This window comes from Capsicum annuum, chromosome 7 (genome assembly GCF_002878395.1).
Source record: "Capsicum annuum cultivar UCD-10X-F1 chromosome 7, UCD10Xv1.1, whole genome shotgun sequence".
NCBI classification, from domain to species: Eukaryota; Viridiplantae; Streptophyta; class Magnoliopsida; order Solanales; family Solanaceae; genus Capsicum; species Capsicum annuum.
Window position 1 is genome coordinate 216,371,131 of NC_061117.1, and position 18,756 is coordinate 216,389,886.

The window sequence follows — 18,756 nt, forward strand, 5'->3', positions numbered from 1 at the left end:
AAAAACTTGCAGTAACAATACACAAAAGGAAAGTAGGGAGAAAAAAGCCCTTCTAAGTCCATTAAAGCATGTGTTTGGTTGAACAATCCCGTCAAACAACAATAAAAATCATGAAAATCACCAACACCCATGTCATAAAAAATCCAAATGAACACTACCCAACCATCAAAATCATAATAAAATTCAAGCTCAAGCTCATTTGTTAAAGGGTTAATATAATACCCAAAAGGATTTTGACCACATACCTTATGGAGCATAAATTTTAAAAACCTCTTTGAGAAAACTTTAATCAACAAATTTGAGCAGCTTGACCAATAAATCTAACCTTTTTTTTTTTTTTTCAGAATTGAAATTTTGATTGTGTTTAGAGCAAAAAAGAAATGGCAGCGATCAACTTTGGTAAAGACGATGAACTTTGGTATACACACACGCAGCTTTGGGGAAGGATTGTTGTAATTTTTGATCGAAATTTTGATTGTGAATTTAGAGCAAAAGGAAAATGGCATCGATGAGTTTTGGTAAAGGCAATGAACTTTGGTATATAAGACAACAGCTTTGGGAAGGACTAATGCAATTTTTTTTTTCTAATATATATATATATATATATTTACTAGAAGGTTCCCTATATTAAAATTAACTACCTTTAGGGGCGACATTGTCGTCACAAAGTAAGTTTTAGCGACGACATATGTTTGTTGCTACTATAAAAATGAAGCCAAAAATTTTATTTCCGCGGGAACTAAAATTTTCTATATAGTGACGCGTATTAGCAGCGACAAAAAAAAGTTGATGCTAAAAGACCATTTATTGCAACGACAATATTTGTCGCCACTGTATATGATGTTTCTGCAGCAATAAATTTAATCGCCACTAATTGTCATCACTATATAGCCTGTTTGTTGTAGTGAGTGGGGCGCGGATAGAGAGTGCGTGACTAGGGGAAGATATTGAATTATCCCACATTAGCGGGTGGAAGGCGATTTGTTTTCCTCTATAATCTTGGGCAAATAATTATCTCTTGATTTAATTTTTAAGGTGTGTTTGATTCGAGATTTATTTCCTATCAATGATATCAGAGTCAAATCCATTCATGTTTGATTTCTTTCGATGTTGTATCCAACTATGTGTATTGGGGATGTTGAATTATCCCACATCGATGGGCGTATGACAATTTAATTACCTTTTTATATAATTTAAAAAAACTTCATCTTTTAAATTATTTTTTAGGTTCAAGATCTATTTCTTCAGATGAAAAGTACAAAATCAGGCTTGTGATGGAATATTTCTAGAAGCAACTCTAGTTCACATGGCAAAGATAGAATATTCCATATTGCTACTTCGAAATCATTAGCCTAAACTGTAGTACTATTACATCTAGAAGAAGTTGCCGTTTCAACCAATTAGCCTCCCTAACACACGTCCAGGAATATATCAAAAGTCAAAAATAATGTACTAATTTTGGAATTTTCTTTTGTTGGCTTGGAAAAGTATGAATAGAATTTGTTAGTTTACTTACGTCGTCTGTCCTTTCAGAAAAGTACGAAAAAGGTGTCAAATGGAAATCTAGCGAATGATCTTTGCTTCCCACGTGAGCCAGAGAGTCGGTGCTTCGATACAGTTTCCTAAAATGTTTTTATTGGTTAGGTACTTAGGACTTTTAAGTATTTTATTTTTAATTTGTTTAAAAAGAATATCATTTTCTAGTTGATTACTTCTTAACTTCAACATCTCAATATAGTTACGGACTCAAAATTTAAAGATTAAAAATAAAAAAGCAGTCAGTTCGAATTCAAGGCGCCCCTTTCAGTGGAGAATCTTAAGATCAACCTAAATGCTAATGAACTCAACCAACTTTTTATTTCAGTGGGTGCTTTTAATTGTTTTATATCAATTTTTATATATTTTCTATATAATTATACCTATTCTGCGTTGAGTTTAATGGGTGCCGGAGCACCCCAAAAAATAACATAAGTCTGCCCCTCATCTCATAGGTATATTTAAGAGAATAAAAAGTTACAACCATTACGTTTAAAATCACAAGATTTAAGGGGTTGTTTGGTCATGATTTTCAAAAAATTATTTCACTTTAGTAAATATTATAGTGTTTGACAATAAGAATTCCACATATAATTCTCTCACAGAAAGTCAAAAATAACTTCAATTTATCTTCATGGTAAAAAACAATTCCAAACTCAAACTTCAAAAATTTTAATTTTCATGCTCAAACACCTACTCTTATTTACTTATTTTAATTTTCGTGTCTAGTCAAATAAAGAGCCACTATATATGAGTAGTGTAAATTATGAACAAAATGACTGACAAGAATGATGTAAAATGATGACATATTGGTAACGCTTGCATTAATAATATTAGGAAAAATTTTACAATGGGAGAGTCACAACCAATAAAAGTTGTGTGACCCTTCATTAATATTTTGACACATAAGTTGTTGCCCTTATCTTTTTAACTTTATAGTAAAAGCAATGAATAAGAGAGAGGAAATATATTTATATCATTCATATGGGTCTTAATTGGTAAAATAAATTATATTAAGTAAATATAAAAAATAAAAACAGGAGAATTACATGGCTCTTGTATGAAAAACATGTACGGTAAAAATATAATTTTTTTATTTATGATTTCATAAAAATTCACGTAAATTTTTGATCATTATTTGAGATAAAAATTACGTCAAATTTATGTATAGATCCTTTTTTTATTAATAGATATTTCATTCGTTTAAATTTATGATTTCTTTTTAAAATTTTAAAAAGGACATATTTTTGTATTTAGTATAATAACATTTCTCATGAAATATCACAAATGAGATTTGAGAAAGATAGAGTGTATGCAGACTTTATCAGATAGAGTGCTTCATATTTTTTATTTTATTAATAATTTAATTATAAAATAATAAATAATTTTTACTCCCAATTAATAATTTATAACAACATAAATTTTTGGGTTATAAAATACTATATTTTATCTCAATTCATTTTTTTTTAAATATATACCGAGTCAAAACTTTCACATAAACTAAAATATATAAAATATGTGTAAAATTGACACATAGACAATATGCCTTGTTTATTCAATTTTATAATTAAAATGTAATGAAACTCAATCTATCAATATTTATAAGAATCTTCTTGGTTATAAAATATTAAAATGTGAGTATCTTTTTTTTTTTTTCAAAATAATTTTTTTCCATTTATGTTTAAAATTCAATGTTTGACTTTAAAAACAGTTTTGAGTTTGTTTTCCAATACAATTTACACTTTTATGCGTAAGTTAAATACTTATTTTTTTACTAATCTAAAACATTGAAATATTATTTTATATATTTATGTGAAAATTTTGACTCAATACATATTTAAGAAAATAAAAAATTTTGAATTGAGATAAAATATAGTATTTTATACTCCGAAAATTAGTGTTGTTATAAATTATTAATTGGGAGTAAAGATTATATATTATTTTATAATTAAATTATTAATAAAATAAAAAAAATGAAGCACCCCCTCTAATAAATTTTGCATATACTCAACCTTTTCAAATCTCATTTGTGATATTTCATGGGAAATGTTATTGTTCTAAATACAAAAATATGTATTTTTTTTTAATTTTTAAAAAGAAATCATAAATTTAAACGAATGAAATATCTATTAATAAAAATAGGGTCAATACATAAAATTTGGTGTAATTTTTATCTCAAATAATGATTAAAAGTTTACGTGGACTTTTATGAAATCATAAAGAAAAAAATTATATTTTTACCGTACATATTTTTACATACAAGAGTCACATAATTCTTTTTATTTTTTTATTTTTTTATATTTACTTAACACAATTTATTTTACCAATTAAGACCCATATAAATTATATAAATATATTTTCTCTCTCTTATTCATTGTTTTTATTACGAAGTTAAAAAGATAGGGGCCCACAATTTATGTGTCAAAAAATTAATGGAGGGTAGGAGTGTGCAAAAATTGAACCGATAAAAATATTATTGATTTATTATTATTGAATTATTGAGTTAACGATTTTTTAATGATTTTATAAAAAAAAATTATTGAATTATTGGTTCGGTTCAATTTTTTCTTATTGGGTAAACCGATAACCCAATAAGAACATATATATATATATATATATATATATATATGACTTATTATATATTTCTCTTAATTTCTCTTTAATTTCTACAAATTGAAAAACTTATTATTTCAATTATACAAACTCTTAATTTCTCCTAACAACATTTAGTTCAGACTTGAAGATTCTTATAAATTAAAACACATCATGTAGGATTTTTGATTGCAAATAAGATTCGGTTTATTTTCATGTTAGTTACTACTATTTCTATTTTATGAGTATTTTATTATCGGTTAAATCGAAAACCGAACAGTTAAGGACTAAAAATCGATAAACCAAAAATCGATAAAAAATATATTATTGGCTTGGTTATTGGTTTAGCATAATTAAAATTTGAAAACCGATAAATCAAACCGATAATATATAAAACCAAACCGACCGATGCATACCCCTAATGGAGGGTCACACAACTTTTGTTGGTTGTGACTCTCCCATTAAATTTTTTTTCATAATACTAGTATTAGTTATGCATACATTAGTGGTGCTGAGATTATTTCTTATACAATGTTTGATTTGACGTGTTAAAAATAACTTGTATGACATTTTTAAATAAAAAATTTATTTACAAAAACACCAACCACAAATATAATGAAGATGATTTGAAAAAGATTTTTAGGTGCTATTGTTTCTTATGCATACCAATACATGTATTATAATCCCTTGCATTCCTAATATCAAAGTTTCTCATGTGTTAGTTATGCATTACATAATACATAATAAAATGTATAACTAATACTTGTACTAATTATATATAGGTTGAAAAAGTACACCAAATAAGATATTAATAATGCACAGAGCTAATTCATGCATTATTTTTTCTAATGCATCCTACCAAACGACCCCTAAATGACATGTTAACAATGAAAAAAAAAAAAGAACAGCCCAGAGAAAGGACATGTTAAAAATGAACTATAAAAAAAAAAAATCTTAGTCATAAACTATTTAGCGACATACTAAAAAAATAAATATTAATCTGATACGAGGTAAAGCTTTAAAATCGTTGTTGTCCTAGACTCAAATCGTCATAGAGCATAAATAGAAACTTAAATTGTCTTGGTGGTAGGTAATCATTTTAATTCGTCTTTATTATATCAGTTAAATTTTAACTTATAGAATAATATGATCATTTAAACACTTAAAGAATTATGTGCGACGTCAACATCGAATGTAATCAAATACATTGAAGTTGAATTGAAGTGTTTAGTTATATTAATTTAGATGTAGGTAAGCAAAGCACCCCTGAGTTTGAGTGTATCATTTGGGCCAAAATTAAATGTTGTTTGTGTATCATGCCGCTCAAATCAGTTAACAGTCGAATTGTGATTAGTACTCTAGTGCAGGGGCAGATCTATAGTCAATTTTTTAATATTTCGACACTCATTAAATTTGATGCAGATTATGTATAAGGTTTAGAAAAGTATTTAGTGATTAAAAAAGATAATTGAGTGCTTTAGTTTTGCAGGCGGAACCTTAAAGCTTTAACCATCAATATATGTGTTCGAACCTTTCGAACACCCACAATTTCTAAATCGTGAATCCACTTCGAACACCCACAATCCCTAAATCGTGAATCTGCTACTGTTCTCGTAGTAAAGAGTGCCACACGTGCATGGACTATAATCTACTTGTCAGGTCATTTTCTAGCTTTGCCAACTTGGTACAATTAGTACAAAATGGAGGTAAAGGCATACAACAGTACAATGCGGACCATTAATTGTCAAGTGGACTACAAATTGAACACGTTACAACTATACTTAATAAGCTAATAATAACACCTATAAACTCACTCACCCCTATTTATATTCTTCTCTACATCTCCTCTAGATAACTATTTCTCTTTATATTCACTTCTTTGTTTATTTTCTCCTCCTTCTTGACTTAAAAGAATATTTATATTTACTTAGTAGAAATGGCAAAGATTGCAAGACTGCTATTAATAAAACTAGAAGTTGCTCCACCAAGATTTGTACATGTTGTGAAACGTCCTATTATTAAGGTTTTGGCCACAATCAATGAAGAAGAGGATTCTCCATGACCCACCCTTTTTTTTCTCTATATTTTTTGGTCAGATTTTTTCTTTTTTTGGTTACAATTTTTAGTACAATTGTACCCACAGATGAAATATGCAATGGTTACTTCTTAGCTCTTTTCCACCCCTATTTTAATTATAATTGTTACTAATATTATCTGGGGTGAATAGGTGTTTTTTTTTTTTTAGTGAGAGTAAATGACTGCCATGTCAGTTAATACTAGGTTTAATATAATCGTCGGTATAATATCTTTTTAAAATATTATTAGTTACTTAAAGTATATTAATGTGAGATTCATAATTTAAAAATAAGACAAATTATACGATAATGTACTGATTTATTAATTGAAAGAAAAATAGAACTATTGTACTACTTATTTCCCAAGTAGTAAACCACAATATATACGAGCAAGGTTCTTCGTGTACAAAGAAAATTTCATGAGTACTCTTGCCACTATTTAATTTCTTGTCACCTATTTATCGTTCCGCCACTAATCTTCATTACTCCACTAATTAATTAGTCATGAACAAGAAGTCATGTTTAAGAAACCTTTTTGTTGTAACAGATATAAATAAAATCAAGGATCTCTCACTTTCACAATGCCAATACTGAAATCTGGTGAAATTTGATTAAAGAACTATATACTATAATTTAGTGCAGAAAATAAGTACACTTTATGGTTAAAATTGACATAATTATAAATTGTTACATATTGTATGGTAAAAGTAGAATAAAGGACCATTTGCAAAGATTGTGGCAATTTTATTTGATTCAATTCTTCGACTTAGGTACTAAAAAAGGACAGCCCGGTGCGCTAAAGCTGCTGCTATGCGCGGTGTTTGGGAAAGGACCCCACCACAAGGTGTATCTGTTATAAATCAAATGGGAGAGGTCAACCCAAAAGACTAAACGGGAGAGGTCAACCCAAAAGACTGGTCTAATAGGTGTGGGAGAACCCATTTGACTTATAGTCCCCTCAACGCCTCCGTTTGAGAAATGACCTCGTTGGTCAAGTGGTGGCTCTACGCGTGGATCGATTCTCATTGGTCACGGCTGGCACCCCTCTTGGGTCCAGACCACCACTATTGGCACACAGGCCACCACTCCGAGTCACGGCCCAACGCACGGCTCCCCACACATGGATCTATCCTCATGGGTCACGGCTGGCACCCCTCTTGGGTCCAGACCACCAATCCTAGTGCGAAGGCCACCACTCCGGAGTCACGGCCCAACGCGTGGGACTCTCAACGAGAGCACCAATGTTATAAACCAAACGGGAGAGCCCAACCCAAAAGACTAGTCAGTCTAATAGGTGGGAGAACCCATTTGGCTTATAATTCCCTTAGCATTTCTCTTTTTTTTCAATGTGGGACAATTGGTTCATAACAGTATCGTACGCAGCCTTACCTTGCGCGGTGTTCGGGGAAGGACCCCACCACAAGGGTGTATCGTATACAGTCTTACCTTGCATTTCTGTCAGAAACTGTTTTCAATGCTTAAACCCGTGACCTCCTGGTCACATGATAATAACTTTACCAATTACTCCAAGACTTAAATAATATAGTAAATCAATAGTGTACAAATATTATTGAAGTAAATAAATAAATACCCCATAGGTAGTTACGGCACCAAAACTAAAAACTTAAAACCAAACTTAGTAGCTGAAAGTGTAAACAACGTAAGACTAATGGGACTACTGTGGATAAAACGAAGCACTAGCATCAAATTAAACTTGTAGGCTTGTAGCAATGGCATGTTATATCACATAAACCCTAGAATATTTCTACACCATTCTTTCATAGTATTTTTTATTACTAGTTTAGGTGTCCGTACCTTATGCGTGTACCTCACTTTAATGAGTTAGATTATTACACTAAATAGGATATTTTTTTAAATAATAAAGATGAATATAATAATTAAATTTAATATCTTTTGAGTATGTAAGGATTGGAGAATTAATTTATTAAACCTAACCTTTACCAAAAATATTTTTAATCGTCTGACACTCATCTACCACCTGTAAATAATAACAAAATAATACGATAATAGAAATATTAAAATAATATAATTAAACCTAATCTTTACATAAAAAAAATTCCTCAAAGTCGATCAACGTTTATCTATCATCTATAAACTACAACAAAATAATACGATAAAAGTGATATCAAAACAATACAATTAAACTTAAATTTTACACACAAAATTTTCTCAAAGCTGATTGAGATTCATCTACGAACGGTAAATTACCACAAAATAACAAACTAATAGAGATATTGCGATAATACAATTAAACCTAACCTTTACCTAAAAAAAATTTTCTAAGCCGACCCACATTCATCTAACATCTGTAAATTAAAATAAAACAATAAAATAATAAAGATATTAAAACAATACTATTAAACCTAACCTTTACACAAGAAATTCTTCACAGCCAACCGAATCAAACATCCACCAATCTAGACATGCAATCGAATTAAGTTAGATGAGCATCAATCATATTTTCCCAACAGATAAACCGATTTGTTCTCTAGTTTAACATACATCTCAATACAGTCCTATTTTAGGAGTATTTTTCTAATTAAACAGTAGAAAGGACAATATAATTAATTCTACTACCATATATTTTAGGAGTCTCATGTATTTTAGGAAGTCTAATAAAAAGAAAAATATTAATTAATTCTCCTACCATATATTTTAGGAGTCCCATTTATTTTAAGATGTCTAGTTAATATAGTAAAAAATAATTAAATAATAAATTAAAAAATATAGTGAAAAGACAGTTTTGTCTAAAGAAGAATCTTTTAATGAAGGACAAAAAGTTTAAATCATTTTTCTAAGGGTCTTCACACTTATAATATATTATATATTATAAATTATAGATATAGATTTTCTATTTCTTATTTTTAACTATTCTTTCATATTTAATCCTTGTAGACACGTGATTTTGACCCTCCCCGAATTTAATAAATATATATTTTTTTGGTAATAAATATTTATATTTGGTCGGATAATATTTTAACTGTTATTTCATTTCTAATAATTTTTTACCTGAAAATAAATAAATAAATAAATAAAGTTACGTTTTGGAATATTTTATTTTTATCTTATTTTAAAAATAATAATAATTAAATTTTATTTTTTAAATTTTAAATAAATAAGCTAGTAGTTTTAATATTATTTTAATTATATTAATTTTTGGCTATTTTGTAAACTTTTATTGTATTTTCTTAACTATAAAAAATAATTAGTTATTATTGTATTATTTTTATTATTATTTTCTTTCTTTATTTATTATTTTTATTTGTTATATTAATTATCTTCTATTAAAAAAAAAAGAAAAAGATTCAAAATTTTAAAAAAAATTCTATGCTATTTGATATTAACTACTCCCCCAAAATCATCCTATTTAAGGACTCCTCACCCTCAGGCATTCAACCGATGTACTTGACACACAAAGACTGGAAAAAAAAAGATCATACACTGAAACAGAGAAAAAAAAATGAGACAGAAAGAACGTACATAGAGAGAAAACACAGATGACAAAAATCAGGGTGAAAAAGAGAGAAAAAGAAAGGAGAGAAGAGTTAAGAGTTTGAGTTCGGAGTTCCGTTTGAAGTTTCCGGTGATGGTGTTCTTGCTTCTTGTCTCGGTTTAATTCATCACACAGGTTCTTATCGAATCCGTATTGTTTATTTTATAAGTTTCCTTGGAATTGAAGCATGAATAAAGTTTTTCTCATAAATTTTTATATTATTTATTATGGGTAGTTTATTATTTATATGTAATTCGCAACTACATCTTTATCTATAACTTATTAACATGTGTATTATTTCAAAAAAATAATTTCAATTAGATTAATTTTGAAAATTAATGTATAATTGTGTGATAAACCGTAATATGTGACTCATACATGCATGCAAACTTAAAGAAAAAAAAAGGACTCATAAAATTGGAAGGAAAAGATGGAGCAATGACTAAAGTAGAAGGCCTAAGTGCTCTACTTCTATTAAAACTCCTCCACCATTGCAGTAGCTACTAATGAAAAAAAAAATTATAATAATAATAGCAAATATATAGTTAGATGGGCTTGTGATTATTGTAGTTTATTTGAAATTCTAGATTAATGTATGTATTTGTTGTATTTGAATTTATTTTGTTTATGAGGAGATTGTTAAGTTGAATTGATATTTGAAGACCGAAGTAATTGGCGCTCTCTTGGCAGAGTTTTAGGCGGCAAGAGACTTTAGGGCTTGTTGAAGTTTCTGAGCGTAATAACTACTTAGTAAATACAATAACTAAATTTCATATGAGTTATTTTTATATTTTATTATTTACACCTATTAATTTTTTTTTATGCAAATCATTTATAAGGAAATAAATGATGGAAGGAATAAAGATCTATTAATTTGATAATATATGGTAATAATATCATAAAAAATATTCTCCAAACTTTCTTCGTACAAGATAGATGGTCCAGATTATTGGCAAAAAATTTAATTAAACCTTCTTGCTATTTTAATATGAATAAAGGAGTATAGTTTTTTTTAAAAAGTATTCACAGTCTTCACTATTTGATTAAAGTTATATTGAATTTTTTTTTTAATTATTAGATGTTTAACTAATGAGTGTTGATTACTATTTAATAAGACGCATGTGTTAGGAAATATTTCAAATTTAAACACTAGTGTTGCGGATTAGCAATAATTTACTTTATGTTTGTAAATTTACTTTTATGAACTCGATTAATTGGGTCACAAGGTATTAGTCTTAAAACAATCATTTGAGATTAGTCTTAAAACAATCATTTGAGATTAAACATTTTTTTTTCCTCATTGGCCATAAATAGGAAACTATTAAGATTTGTTAAAATGCTAGGCAAATTTAGGCGCGTCTAAAATTTTCATTTCATCTAAGAATGCGGCGCACATATCTTTTGGAGATATTTTAAAGTAATTCAAGGATGCAATAATGCATCTTGGTAAATGTTTTTCTAAAATCAACTTTCACTAATTTAATATAAGAGGCATAAACAGATAATTTTAGATATTAAAAATGAGCGAATCTAGGCCTAAGCGTAATTTATCAAAATAGTTTAAGTCAATAAAAACAATCGCACTAGAACCACGGGACTCGAGGGGTGCCTCACGCCTTCCCCTCGGTCAACAGAATTTCTTATCCGGTCTTCTATTTTCGCATACTAATAAAGAGTCATTTCTTTTTTATTAGGGATTCAATAAGGTGACTTGAAACACCATAACTCAATTCCAAGTGGCGACTCTAAAAATGATAAAAATAATTCCTATTCAATATCGTCACTTTAATTGGAAAAATCCTTCGACCTCGACTCCCTGCGGGCAAAAAAGGAGTATGACATCTCTGGTGACTCCGCTGGGGAAATAATAAGAATTCGAGCTTTTGATATTGATTTTACTTGCTTTAATTATTGTTATATTGTGTTTGCTAGCCTTATGTGCTACTTGTCGCTCATTTACTGCTTTGATATTATTGAACTGTATTATAAATTGTCTTCTCTCACGCACCCCCTCTGAGTCTCTGAAATAGGATAGAAGGAATGCAGCGCATGCATCCTACTTTCTTTTTGAGATAGCTGGAGTGTCAAGGCACCTTGTGAAGGATTATAGTTACACAAGTTAGGCGGGGTTTGGATCGACAACGAAGTTGGAGTAGCCCTTCTACCGAACAAGTTGTCCCTCCCCAACTCGAGTGTTCGCTCGAGTAAGCCAGTCTAGACATCTATCCTTATTAGGCTTAAACTTAGAAGAACTAAAAACTTAGAATCTGGTTATCCCTATTAGGTTCCGCTTTATTTGCATCATATGCATTTGACTTAGCGGGACTCGACATAGGGGCCGGGTCTGTCTAGGACTGGTGACCTACTTTATAATGAACAACATGTGCATCCTACATGCTCTTTGACATTTTTTTAGAAGGCTATCTGATTGTTGACCGGCTTTTAGGCAACTTTAAAATACAAGAGATTATATTATCCTCAAATTTAGTGAATCATTTTTCAAAGAAAAATTTTATTTTTTTAAAAGAAAGAAATTTTTTTAAATATATAGTAACATAGTTTTATGGTCTTTATGAACTACGAAGGTCTGATTCTCACTCTTTAGCGGGATACATAGGAAGCCCTTTTCGGGGTACGACCCTATCTTTTGAAAAATTATTCATAGATTTATTGAGAAATATTTTGAAAATATGATTACTTTCATAATTATTTTTCTAATCCTCAAGTCCAATTTTTATATATCTTAATAGCCCTGAATGCCCCAGACCCCACCTTATGGGAATACACTGGGCCTGTTGTTGTTGTTGTTGTTATTGTTGTAATAGCCCTGAATCTCTAAGAATCATGAGGTTAAATTTTTACAAAATAAAAAATATATATATAAATTTTAATAGCCCTGAACCTTTAAGGGTCTTGAGGCCGAGTTTTATGCAACATATATTTCAAGAACTATGCACACCTGGTTCTCATCTTAATGAGATACGTAGGTTGTCCTTCATGGATTCGGTGATTTTAAAGAAAGAAAAAATATATTTGTGTTTCCTTCTAAACAAATAAAGAAGAGAGTTTTTTTATCTATATATAAAAATGAATTAATTTGTTTTCAAAAATAAAAAATGTGTTTTTATCATATTAATAAATTCAAAAAAAAATCTTTCTCATTTCTCAAATTAAATGAAAAATGTGTTTCTTCATATCTCTAGCTTCACGAACTACGCACACCTGATTCTCATCTTTAATGAGATACGTAGGCAGTCCTTCATGGATTCGGTGGTCTTAAAAAATATAAAAAAAATTGAACTTTGACACATTAGTTTTTCACCTAAGTTAAAATAGTATTAAGGTGGTTGGTTTGTGTCTAAGTTGACATCTCATCCATACAACATCAGGTCCAAAAATAAGGCAAGATGACCCACAAAAAGAATGCAAAATTTGAAATAAGGTGGTATAGACTGTTATAAATGTGGAACAAGAAGAGATGACCAGGAAGGTGAGAAGTTGGAGAAAATATGAGAAACATACAAAAATTGTGAGAGAAAAAGAGAGTATCTTACAAGGATTTGTACATGTTTTCCAATGTTCACTTGTCTCTAGAGTTCAAAACACCAAAGTTGGAGATAAGATGTCAAACTCGGCAATTCTGAAGTCACATAGCTCCCTGCAAAAAGAGAGCTTTGGTAGTCTATTTTGTTTTCCTTTTTGTTACCCAAATTATTTCAGAGTTATATTTCGGGATCTATCCTGTATTATTATTATTTTTTTCTATTTTATTATTACTATTATTTTTTTCTTATGATTTCTGTTCAAATCCTTTTGTCTTTGTTGTCAATAAAATGTTGTCCTTCTTTTTATTTAATATGTAAAGTGTTTGTTCGTCTTTTCTTTCTTCACATAATTTTTTTATGGGGATTCTAGCGCTATGATATGCGTGATGAATTTTCACCAGATCTTAAAACCTAATCCAGTCCTGAAATATTTGACCAAGAAGATAGAGTTGAAAAAAATATATATAAAGAAATAAGAAAAGTGTTGAGGTGTTTGGGGACCTAGTTACAGCCTCACTTGAATAAATTGAGGCAATCACTTTGCAAATAAAAATGACTTGGTCTTCAATGAGAAAGTCTATCTCAAGCATTTTGTATGAGATCAACCAGAGGATATATAGTTTTTATTGTCAGGAAAAGCAAAGGGAAGTTAGCTCCAAAAGGGCATGAGACATCCATCGAGAGAAAAGTACAATATAAGTGGTCATGTATGTTTCACAAGCTTAAAAGAAGTGACGCACGTGCATGAGCTTAATCACGATCAATGTTGAAAAAGATGCGCATGATCTTCATGTTCTACTCTCAGATTACATGTTATGTACTTGTTTTTTTAAGGATTGATATGACGAAGACATTTCATTCTGCTATCCAAATATTGTCCTTTGTTACCCCTTTTGAGATTTAGTATTATTTTCTTTCGTTCCTCTCTTTTGGAATCAAAATAAAATTTGAAAAAATCAAAAAAAGAAAGTGTAAAAAAAATGGAGTCAGAAAAAAAATGTTAAGAAGAAAATGGAGTAAAAAATATGTCAAAAAAATGGAGTTGGGAAAAGTCCCAAAAAGAGAAGAATCAAAGAAAAGAAAAACAAGAGAGCTAAGGTTTAATTAAAAAAAAAGAAAGAAAAGAAAATCAAACAAAGAACAAGATGTCTAAACTACGTTTGACCTGATTCTTGCTATGACAAGATACGTGGGCAACCCTACTCTGGGGTTCGGTCCAACTAAAAGAAAATTAAAGTTACCCGAAATGAAATAAAATTGAGGCAAAAGTTTATTTCCTTAAAGAGTCGATTTCAAAAGTTGTATGCTTCACCGAATGTTATGTAAGTTTTTGAGTCTCATGCCGTCCTTTCTTTCTAACCCTTTCCAAAAGCCAAGTTATAACCAAAGAAAGACCTTCAGATCAATCTTTGAGAATATCAAGGCTAAACATGTTATGTGTGCATGATGTTTTATATTTTGGGCATCGTTTTCCTTAAAAAAATGAAATGAAAATAAGAGAGTCTTATTGGTGAAAACTTTTTTGGGCACCATAAGGCGACGGTGAACTGAGAAAAAAAATGGAAATGAGATAGGCTCGTTGGCAAAAGTCTATTGAGGTGCCACTAGTCGAAGGAGGATTGTGATAAAAAGTGAGCAGGTTCAAGAAAGACTCCATTTCAAATTCAATGAGTGGGCAAAAGTTGATAGTGATTAGTTTGGGTAGATCAGATTGTTTAATTCGAAATGCATACCATAATCGCTGAAATCAGCTGCCACACCCAGATAAAATTTTCTTTTTGAAATTTTTGAAAAAAAAAGAGATGTCTATTGTCTTTTCCTATTCTTTTGATTATTTTTATTTTTATTTTATTTTTGTGTCTTTGTGGTCAAAAGAAAAATCACTATTATTATCTTTTGTGTTCTTTTGAGTCAAATTTATGTCAAGCCAAATGAGGAAGGACTTCAAAACTTGCTATCAACTCTTTCAGTTGTGCAAAGCAAGATAAGGGCTGACACACAAAGATGACATATTTCAAAAATAAAGCAAGGTACTCGAGAATGCTTGTCATCGGACAGTTTTTTGGACTCATAAGAATATAAAAGGCGCATTATGCAAGAGAAATATGATTTTAGTCAAGAGTTTCAGTAGTCAGAATTAGGGGTCAAGAATACGACAAGTCAACGATACTTATCAATGATTTGAAATGGAGCTGAGTATGACAAGTGATAGAGCAATTACCTTGAAAGATAAAGCCACAAATCAAACATCGTGTTTTAAAATTTTTTAAAAAAATTCTTAGTATGAAACAAAAACACAACTCACCTTCAAAACAAGGGCTTCAAAGCCAAAATATCAAAAGATGCAATTCCTCACTTTTGAAAATGCAAGAGGCAATATTGCTACACATGTTTAGTAATCACAATCATAATGAAACTCATCAACATTTACTCCTAGAAGACGCACTTTCTAATCAAGTTATTCCATTTAACCCCTAGGAGACGCATTTTCTTGTTTGAGTAATTTAAGTTTCATGTGTTAGGTGACACACTTCCTAAATTGAACATTCACTCCTAGAAGACGCACTTTCTAGTCAAGTCATTTCATTTAACTCCTAGGAGATGCACTTCCCAGTCAGGGTATGTCAGTTTTTCATGTGTTACGTGACGCACTTCTTAACTTGAACCTTCACTTCTAGAAGACACACTTTCTTGTCGATTCATTTCATTTAACCCCTAGGAGACACACTTTCTTGTCTGGGTAATTTAAGTTTCATATGTTAGGTAATGTACTTCCTGACTTGAATCATTCACTCCTAGAAGACGCACTTTCTAGTTGAGTCATTTTATTTAACCCCTAGGAGACGCACTTCCTCATCTGGGTAATTTAAGTTTCATTTGGTTAGGTGACGCACTTCCTAATTTTGGTCATTAGCTTTACTCTGAAGAGACGCATTTCTTTAACAAGGCCTTGATTCACCCTCTTTATTATAATTTTCAAAAGTTGTGATCTAATGACACTCACAAAATTTTCTAATACAAACTGGAGCAAAAAATTTGTTTGTGTTTATGAAATTTATTTTTTGCTCAGGACCCTCCTGAATAATGAGAATTTATTTATTGCTTAGGACTTTCCTGAAGAATGAGAATTTATTTTTGCACAGGACCCTCCTAAAGAATGAAAATTTATTTTTTGCTCAGGACCCTCCTAAAGAATGAAAATTTATTTTTGTTCAGGACCCATCTGAAGAATGGAAATTTATTTTTTGCTCAGGATCCACCTGAAGAATGAGCATTTATTTTTTGTCTAGGAACCTCTTGAAGAATGAGAATTTGTTTTTTGCTCAGCACCCTCCTGAAGAATGAGAATTTACTTTTTGCTTCGGACCCTCCTGAAGAATGGGATAAGACCCTCCTGAAGAATGAAAATTTATTTTTTTACAGAACCCTCCTGAAGAATGGGAATTTACTTTTTGCTCAGGACCCTCCTGAAGAATGAGAATTTATTTTTTGCTCGAAACGTTCCTAAAGAATGAGAATTTATTTTATATCCAGGACCCTCCTAAAGAATGGGATGTTATTTTTCTGTTTCACCTTTTATTTCGAGTTCAGGAACATATTTGAAAATGAAGAAAAAAGAAGTTCAGGAGCCCACCTGAAGAACAGGGTGAAGAAAAAGAAAGTCTAGGAGCCCGCTTGAAGAACAGGGTGAAGAAAGAGAAAGTTCAGGAGCCCGCCTGAAGAACAGGATAAAGTAAAAGGATGTCCAGGAGCCCTTCTGAAGAACAGGGTGAAGAAAAAGAAAGTTCAGGAGCCCGCTTGAAGAACGGGGTGAAGTAAAAGGAAGTTCAAGAGACTGCTTGAAGAATAGGGTGAAGAAAAAGGAAGTCCAAGAGCCCTCCTGAAGGACAGGGTGAAGAAAAAGAAAGTCTAGGAGCCCGCCTGAAAAACAGGGTGAAGAAAAAGAAAGTCCAGGAACCCACCTGAAGAACAGGGTGAAGAAAAAGAAAGTTCAGGAGCCTAGCTGAAGAACAAAGTGAAGAAAAAGGAAGTCCAGGAGCCTGCCTGAAGAACAGGGTGAAGAAAAAGGAAGTCCAGGAGCCCACCTTGAGAACAGAGTGAAGAAAAGTAAGTCCAAGAGCCCGCCTGAAGAACAGAGTGAAGAAAAAAGAAGTCCAGGAGCCCGCTTGAAGAATAGGGTGAAGAAAAATAAGTCCAGGAGCCCGCCTGAAGAACAGGGTGAGGAAAAAGTAATTCCAGGAGCCTGCCTAAAGAATAGGGTGAATTTTCAAGTTCAGGTTATGTAGATTCTAATCCAGATTCTAGAGAAATTGCATTTTTTCACTAGTATTTTTATTTTTGATTTTGTTATTCATGTGGATGTAAAAAGCAGAAATCGTGAACCGGAAACTCGATGGAACATCACTCAACTTTTGACTCGTTCTCTCAATTTTTTTCATTTGAACTATATGTGACCTGATTCCCTTATAACCTGGGATATGTAGGTAGTTCAAAATCAGGACTCGGTCATATCTTTTATTGTATTTTATTTTTATTTTATCTTCACTTTTTAAATAATCAGAGGGTCAAAAATCATCTCTTTGTCTACTTCTTTGTATGAAAACTTTTCGATATTTCAAACAAAGAGGGGCAAAATATAGACACGTGATTTTGATCCTCTCCGAGTTTAATAAATATACTTTTTTTCGGTATTAAATATTTATATTTGATTCGATATTATTTTAACTGTCATTTCATTTCTAATAAATGTTTAGCTAAAAATAAATAAATAAATAAAGTTACATTTTGGAATATTTTATTTTTATTTTATTTTAAAAATAATAATAAATTTAAAAATATTTTCTTTTTTAAATTTTAAATAAATAAGCTAGTAGTTTTAGTATTATTTTAATTATATTTATTTTTGTCTATTTTGTAAACTTTTATTGTATCTTCTTAAATATAAAAATTAATTTGTTATTATTATATTTTTTTATTATTATTTATTATTTTTATTTGCTATTATTAATTATCTTCTATTAAATAAAAAAAAAAAATAAAAAAATAAAAAAAAAAAAAAAAACTACTTTATTTTAATACACCCCCCCCCCCCCCCCCCCCCCAAATCATCCTATTTAAGGACTCCTCACCCTCAGGTATTCAACCGACGTACTTTGACAGACAGAGACTGAAAAAAAAAAGATCAGACACTGAAACATAGAAAAAAAAAAGAGACAGAAAGTAGTACATAGAGAGAAAACACAGACGATAAAAATCAGGATGAAAAAGAGAGAAAAAGAAAGGAGAGAAAAGTTAGAGTCTGAGTTCGGAGTTCCGTTTGAAGTTTTCGGTGATGATGTTCTTGCTTCTTGTCTCGGTTTAATTCATCACATAGGTTCTTATCGAATTCGTATTGTTTATTCTATAAGTTTCCTTGGAATTGAAGCATGAATAAAGTTTTTCTCATGAATTTTTATATTATTTATTATGGGTAGTTTATTATTTATATGTAATT